The sequence below is a fragment of the Leptonychotes weddellii genome, chromosome X (genome assembly GCF_054177405.1).
Source record: "Leptonychotes weddellii isolate Sample4059 chromosome X, ASM5417740v2, whole genome shotgun sequence".
Lineage (NCBI taxonomy): Eukaryota > Metazoa > Chordata > Mammalia > Carnivora > Phocidae > Leptonychotes > Leptonychotes weddellii.
This window is the reverse complement of record NC_138385.1, coordinates 95,850,459-95,859,265: the sequence shown is the minus strand read 5'-3', so window position 1 is coordinate 95,859,265 and position 8,807 is coordinate 95,850,459.

Sequence of the window (8,807 nt, the reverse complement as noted above, 5' to 3'; positions counted from 1 at the left end):
AAAAAAAAGAAGAGACAAAAGGACAGAGGGATAGAGAGAGAAAGCAATTAAAGCACATTTCTTCATTAAAAAAAAAAAAATACATGTTAAAGCCACTGGTTTTTGCACCCAGCTCTTTCCCCTTTTTACGATTCCTACCTTTCTATAGAATATAAGCATACTATTTAATATGTTAAATTAATGTTGTGGTTAAAAAATACAGTCTCCAAAATGCTTAGATTCACTTAAAAAAATCAGTGTAAGACTATAGGCTTGGGGAGGTAGTCCCCAAACTCTTCCAGATCTGTAGAATTACATTGGATTTGATTTCCATATGGTTTTATGGTTTCCCTGGAGTGAGTCAGGTGCCAAGGGAGCTGTGACAACAATGCAAGAAGTGATGGGAAAGTTCTGTCATTTCAAGGAGTAGAAGGGAGCAGTATTCACTGGGGAGGCCTTCCACTGGGGATAGGGGGTGTATGACCAGCAGTTCCAAGTACTGATAAAGGAGGTGTGAAAATTAAATCTGGCACCAGAAGCTCTTGAAAATCAATCTCAAGGTTGGGATGGACCCAGGTGCATCTCTGAACAAGGCCTCACTTCTTGTTTTGTCCCCTTTGAGAGTTCGTACCTAGTTCCATCTCTCATCCGCCACAAGGAAGCATTGCCAAGGTGAACGCTTCTACAGTTCTTTGTGGAGACATAACATTGGCCTTCACTGATAATTGTACCCATAAAGCATTTGCCTTTCCCATCAACGAATAAAAGATAATACTCCTAATCTTGATTATCCTGTGTTCTGCATTAAAAAAAGAAAAATCACTCCAGAAGATTCACCAGCTAATGTGAAATTCATAAGAATTTTGTTACAATAGAAAAATGGCAGAATTGGACAAAAGCATTTGGAATAGCTTCTTTATTCTCACTGGTATTTTCATGGCAGAAGATACACATTTTTTCCCTTCCAAGGAAAATGTGTAGTAATTTTGCCCCAGAAGCCTACATTCTAATTGTATTAGACAGACTATATCTCTAGCATTGTCATTCCATTAGAGTTTATTCCATTGCAATAAATCTTAATGATACATGCAAATACACCAATCTAATGGTCCATTATAAAAGAACTGACTGACTGTTACCATTCGTTTCCAGCAATTTATATGATTTCTCACCTCCTGCTGGTAAAAAGTTCCAGAAGGCAGGGAATTCTTTTTTTTTTTTTTTTTTAAGAGCAAAGCAGATCAGAGTGTAAAGTGAAGACGAAGAAAAAGTATTGCTCTTTTTTGTGTCTGCATTAAAAGTTTTATAGGCTTTCATAACCTGGCATAATTCTGAGCTTTTTGATTCAAAAACTACCTAAAAATAGTTATGTGTAGATATTTTTCTTTTGCTTACTTTGCTTTGGCATTCTTTTTCATGCCCTCTTCCATGGAGCTATCTATACAGAGTGCAGAAAAATAGGGGAGTTGGTAAAAATCAGGTCAGAGAGGAAAAAAAAAAAACCTTTGAAAGGATTTCCTTCTTCTAAGAAATCAATGGAATCATCTCCCCCTTCTCATCTTCCCCCTTGAGTCATCTTCCACCTGAGAGATCTGAACTCCCTCTTGCTAGAGATGACTTATGTGCATATATAATACTGGAGTTGGTTGAGAGTCACTTATGATAGCAAATTATAAATTCCTGGACAGGGTCCACGTCTTAATCATCTGCGCAGTCGCAAGACCTAGCACAGGGTAGAACCTCAATTGAACTCACTTTCTCAGATCGAATCTAACAAGCCAAACCAATAGCCCAACCCCTTTTCACTATCTTTATCCCTTGATAACCTGTGATAACGTATGGCAGGCAGGATGAATCTACTGGTGGGCAGTAATGATACCTACTCAAAGAAATATGCACTAGGAATAGGAATGGGGGAACACATTAAAAAAAATCAGCAAATTTCATGCTTTCATGTACCACATGGAAAGAGCACAGATGGAAAGGTTCGGGATTGTATTGGTTAGGTCATAATAGTAAAGGTAAGCCCTTGACACTAGGTATACCAGCTATTTATGGTCCTTCCAGTTCCTCTATTTGGATGTAATATTTGGGGAGATATCTGGAGACAGCACTGATCTGCAAAACAAGGGCTACACCATCCCTGCTTCCCTCTCCTCTGTCTGCAAACTGGCTCTCTTGGCATAAACATGGCAGAAGATGTCTGCCCCTATCATTTCTGAAGTTACATATCCTTTGTTCAAATGGCCAGTGGAGACTGACTTGTGAATTTGATTCCAGATCCAAACTGTCATAAGAAAGAAACAGGTCTGCTCAGCTTAGGTAAATTTCTATCCATGACCCAATATTCAAGGGCCAACGGGCAGGTTAGGTAGTCATAAATATGACTCAGGGACTGCTCTTGTCTGAGAGAGCAGTTCTCACAGAGGGGAGCTGGTGGGCTGGGCAGATAGCCTAGAAGGCCTCTAATATAATGAAAAAAATAATAATAATTTACTTTTGCCCAGAGAGGAAAGAAAGTACAAAATGAATAGGTTATATAGACAAGGCAATCAATAAACAATATGTGCAAATTTATGGAAGGCAATTGAATTCGATCAATAGCTCTCATAAATAGAACGCATTCATCTGGTAGCACAGGAAAAATCTCATCAGTCTTTTTTAATTAAAACTTTCTTTTCAGAACCAAACCTAAGAAATGGCTGTAACGAAGAATACCCACTTCTAAGGGAAGTATTTATCCCCTTCTTCTATTAAAACAGTTGGGGCATTTTCCTGCATAGCTAAAAGAACTCATTTCTCAGTCTTCTGTGTAGCAAGATGTTGCCAATGAGTTGTATGCTGAAATTGTCTGCATGCAGTAGGACTTCCCAGAGAAAGGTAGGGTTTTTTGTTTTTTGTTTTGTTTTTGTTGTTTACGAAAGGGGCACATAGCTAGTATATATACTTTATACTTTTCACTCCTTCCCTTTCATCCTGATTGGAACATTCTGATGACTGGATCCCCAGTGCCCATTGTGGAACATGAGGTGACCTTGACGATGGTAGTCATACTCTAATAATGAAGGAATAGAAATATAGTAGGTGACTGGGTCCAGGATGACAGCATGGAGTTGCACTGCTTAGCTACAGACTTCTTTTACGTGGAGAGGGAAATAGATGTCTGTCTTAGTTAAACCATTTTTATCTCTAGTCTCCATAACTAGCAGCTGAATGTAGATCCGAACTTGGTTAAGGAGCTTCTGTTCAAGGAGGGAGCACTGTGTCACCAATGATGGTGACTGATAAAAACAAAATTGGTAACAAGACCCATCACTGAGATTAGTTTGCTCTGGTCCTGACCCTTTATGTTTTCATAGTGGCTAAAATCTATTAAAACAAAATGATATACAGATAAGATGGATAAACTCATGTCACCTTAAAAAAAAAAACAACACTCTGGGGACACCTGGGTGGCTCAGTTGGTGAAGCATCTGTCTCTGGCTCAGGTTATGATCCCCGGGTCCTGGGATTAAGTCCCATATCAGGCTCCCTGCTCAGCTTCTCCCTCTCCCTCTGCCTCTCCCCCTGCTTGTGTGCTCGCTCTCTCTTGCTCTTTGACAAATAAATAAATAAAATCTTTAAAAAAAAAAAGTCTTTAGGTTTGGTAGTGTGCTATGCTCTGAAGCTTGAGATACCAAGAATGAGATATGATAATGCAGTCCCTCTTTGCTAGCTCTAATTTGGTTGAAAATATGAGAAAGTGGGGGCACCTGGGTGGCTCATCGGTGAGGTGTCCAACTCTTAATTTCAGCTCAGCTCATGATCTCAGGGTCCTGGGATCAAGCCCCACATTGGGCTCCATGCTCAGCAGGGAGTCTGCTTCAGGAATCTCTCTTCCTCTGCCCCTCCCCCTGCTCTCTCTCTCAAATAAAAAATCTTAAAAAGAGAAAATATGAGAAAGTGGAGAAAGAGAGGCTCTGCCCCACACAGTGTTCAGGAAACAAGGCAGACCTAGCTCTGCCATCTTCAACATGTGGGAGGAAAGAGGGTAGAGGATTACATGGGAGGATTTTATAGGCTGGGCCTAGAAATGGGGTGTAGGACTTCCTGTCTATATTCCATTGGTCAGGAGGCTGGGAAATGTAGTTTACTTGGGAGCCAAGGAGGAAATGGAAACGGGTTTGGGGAACAATTAACCAGTTCCTGCCCCAGCCACTTAGAAGAGGAAATGTAAGGAACAATGGGGCCTCGGTTTCCTCAGAAAGGGGAGTTTCTTTTTACAGGGACAGTTCCATATAGTACTTTCTCTTTATCAGTACTCTGGCTGCATCATTTCATTACAAAGTATACATTTTTAAGGGAATATAGAATATAATAAAATATTTTATGGTAGTTAAACTGCCTTAACGCCACTTAATTTACTTGGAGATTTGTTATGCAATCAAGTATTCCCAGACTGCTTTGAACAGATTGCAAAGCTGCCTGATCAAAATTCTCATTTCTTATTTATAGACAGATTATAGTTCAGATCCAGATGTTGAATGGGGGAGGAGGTAGGAAATTTTATCTTGTGCTTCATAGGCATGTCAAGTGAAAAGATAAATTGTATTTTCTTTTTAAATGCACAAATAGATGGTTATGAATTGGACCCTGAATGAAAATATATTTAGGATCTAATCAAATTTCTATGAATTTGAATACAATAAGGGTATTTTATAAATTCAAAATAAAACTATTTCAGTATCATAATGTTCCATATTAAACATCACTCAAAGATGGAAATTTTATTTTTAACAGTGCATTAAATCAAATCAACCCTTTACTTTGAATATTGCCAGTTTTGGGGTGGGATTGGGTGGGGTGGGGAAAGGAACACGTGTAAAATGCTCTCAGTAACATTTCATTTGTCAGCATATCTTTTTCTGACTTGTATTAGCTATCTGGCAATTCCAGCTGCTTGGTAACAGTTGTAGGGTACCACCTTCTCCAGATTGCTAACTACCGCACGAGACCACACAAAGTCAGAATTAGATTAAAACAAAAACAAAAACATTTGCAAAAGGATAGCAGAGTAACCAAAAGCATCAGTATTTAGTTTGGTTTCATGATACCTGCAGTTATATTTGCCAGTAACACTTTATTAATTCAGTGTTTTAAATTCAGAAAAGATCTTAAAGGTCAACTAGTCCAACCTTTTCATTTCACAGTTGAGAGAACTGAATCTCAAAAAAGCTGAAGGTTACATAGCTAATTAGTTACATGGCCAAGTTTCGAAGCCAAGTTCATCCATCCATCCAACCAACTAATATTTATTGAGTTCCTACTCTCCAGACGTTTGATTTTGAGGATTCAGTGGTGAACAAAACCAGACATAGTTTCTGTTCTCATGGGAGAGACAAACACTAATCAAATGGTTATAATAATATATTGCCACAAAGGAGTACTCCACTGTGTATTGAGAGCATATACCAGGGGCTGACCTTGTCTGGTAGGTGGGGATGGCAAGGAGGTCTTATTTTAGGTCCTAAGATTTAAGCTGGGAGCTGAAGTTTGAGTGTGCATGAACCAGGCAAAGAGGAGGAAGAATACACCATGGAAATCCATGTGCTCTGATAGAAGTAAGATGGCATATTTGATGAGCTTGAAATAGACCAATGGAAGTGGGTTGCAGAGAGCAAGTGACAACATGATTCAGGATGGGGCTGAAAGAGGCTAGAGAAAGAGAACATCTGTCATCCTAGTGAGTTGGTGTGAAGATGTGAGGTTTGGACTTGAGCTGCCCTTTTTTTTTTTTTAAAGATTTTATTTATTTATCTGACAGGGAGAGACACAGCGAGAGAGGGAACACAAGCTGGGGGAGTGGGAGAGGGAGAAGCAGGCTTCCTGCGGAGTGGGATCATGACCTGAGCCGAAGGCAGACGCTTAATGACTGAGCCACCCAGGCGCCCCTTGAGCTGCCCTTTTGCTACAATGAGGGGCAAGCCAAGGGATCAGTGTGAAAGCCCTGAGGATGGTGCCAACACCATGGAAGGCTGAGAAGAAACTAGAAGAAACCAGGTCCTTGGTGGCACTGCATGAGCTGAGTGGGTCGAGTTTCACCTGAACAAAGAAATACTGTGGGGCCACTTAGTTGTAGTTTTTATGATTTGAGTGAGTTTAAATTGGATTTTTTTTTTGTCAGTTGTAACCAAAAATGTCTCCCTCATATAAGGAGTCGGCCAAATTAAAATGGCAACCATTGTACTTGATGTGATGCTTGTTTTTTTTTTTTAAGTAATTAATGAATATTTGCTGAATTGCATGCACATTTCCATCACTGTGTGGATGTGTGGAATGCTTTCTGTGTCTATTTAAATCCTCCGCATCCTCAAAGCCCAGGTTAACCTCCCTACCTTTCAGGAGGCTGAACAGTCACCTTCATCCCCTTTTTGACTGCTTCTGCCCTTCCTCTTGGTCCATTAGTACTGTGACTCAGTCTATGTGTTCTTGTGTTTTACTTATTTCTTTAACAACTACCCCCTCCCTCTAACCATTTTTTTTTTTTTTAAGAATGCTCTTATATTTTAATGTCAGGGCTTCACCTGTGTCTTTTTCTCCTTTGTATCTTTTCAATTATTACTTCTCACACATAACAATCACCCGTGGACTTGTTAACAGGGCAGATTCTCTCATCTATCATAGGTGCACACATGGAGAAACACTGTACATTAGGTATTGTATAATATAGGCGCTCAGTGTATAATTCGTGAGTTGTACTGAATTAGAAGTCCAGGAGGGATTTGCTTTGGGAATTATCAGAAAGCCTTCTCCTGTAAGCCTCTAAAATTGGGCACCTCCTTCAGCTTGTCCCCAGTGATCTCATAACTGTGCTGATACCAAGGTTGAGATATTGCACACTTAAGAGGCAGCCAACATTTTTGATGACCTTAGCTAAAAGTGGTGAGAGAAGCCATATCTCATCCCTCAAATTCTGCATGAATAAGAATCAGTGTCAGGATTTCTTGACAAATAATGGATATTTCACCAGTTCCTCATTGATTTTTCTTTTCTGCCCAAGTGCCTTTACTTCCTTCACCTTTGAGCACTGGTCTTCTCCCACTGAATTTTAGTTTTTGTTCCAATAGGAAGCACTTTGGTGTAACAAGAAGCAGTGATGCTTTGACCTGGGCCACACCTTCGTCTCAGCATCAACTTGTTCGTTTTTTCTTTTCTCTCTCTGGCCCGAGCTGAGCCCTTCCTCATCCACCCCCTCTTCTCACACACATAGAGAGCCTCTTTCCTGTGTTTGCTACAGAGATAGTCTTCCAACTTCTCCTACCCTAATCTATCTTTCTTTCTTTCTTTCTTTCTTTCTTTCTTTCTTTCTTTCTTTCTTTCTTTCTTTCTTTTCTTTCTTTCTTTCTTTTTCTTTCTTTCTTTCTTTTCTTTCTTTCCTTCTCTTCCTTCCTTCCTTTCTTTTTTAAGATTTTATTTGTTTATTTGAGAGACATACAGAGAGAGAGAGAATACAAGCAGGGTGAGGGACAGAGGGAAAATCAGACTCCCTGCTGAGCAGGGGAGCCGACGTGGGACTCGATCCCAGGACCCAGGATCATGAGCCGAAGGCAGACGCTTAACTGACTGAGCCACTCAGGTACCCCATCTTTCCTTCTTTCTTTCTTTTACACACACACACATACACACACACACACACACACACACACCTTTTTTCGATTTCATATATGAAAATAAAAATTCTCCATTTGTCCAACAAAACAATGGCAAAGTTTAAAAAACTGTAAGAATTCTTACAAGCCCTGATAATGAGGGTCTGTTTTAATTGCCTCCTTTTCACCCCACTGGTGATGGAGGAATTTCCAACCTAGGGTTCTGGGGATGGCTGAACACACAATACCCGCCACTGGGTAGATGAGATGGACAACAGTTTATTGGTCACATATACTCACAGTCTGGCAGAGGAGAATACCACATGCCATGTAGGGTTACATGGGGATTGCATTCAGGAGCAGAGTGAAAAACCAGGGGCTGTGAGAGGCAGGCTTTATGGTATCAAGAAGGTGAGGTGACTCCTGGTTCCTGTGGGAGTATGTGACTGGCTCATTTGGATAGTTCTAACGGCTGGCAGGGAATGGCAACCCACCACTCAGGGATACTCAGGAGCTGTGCTCAATCCCTGTATAAGGAGAATTGTTTGGCTAGAGGACATTATCCTCCATAGCAGAGTGGGGAAACGAACTTGTATGTCAGCCACTTCCTGATTTTACCAGATGTCAAAGCAGCACATAATATTAATTTTAGGTGTTATACCACAGGGTCTCTAGTCTTATTTTTTTTTTTAAAGATTTTATTTATTTGACAGAGAGAGAGAAAGCACAAGCAGGGGAGCGGCAGGCAGAGGGAGAAGCAGGCTCCGCGCTGAGCAGGGAGCCCAATGTGGGGCTCGATCTCAGGATCCTGGGATCATGACCCGAGCCAAAGGCAGACACCCAACCGACTGAGCCACCCAGGTGCCCCCAGGGTCTCTAGTGTCAAAAAAAAAATCTAAGTAGGGCTAGTCTAGCTCTTTCTGGCTCCTGATTTATGTCCTCAGCGTTACATTGGGAGTAAGCTCACTCAAGTAATTTTCTTTCTTTTTGGGTTTTATATTGCCACTTTGCTATGTAAGCCTTCGGGTTGGATTAGAACATGTCAGAGGTCCTTTGATTTTGTGCTTGCCCTAAATTTTAATGATTAAGTAATAACAGTGAAAATGATTGACTCTTTATACACTTAACTTTGAAGCTCTTTGCCTCCTCTCTTAGCTTGGGTTCCTTAGAAGTAGAGCCTGAGGCAGAAAGTCAAGTGTA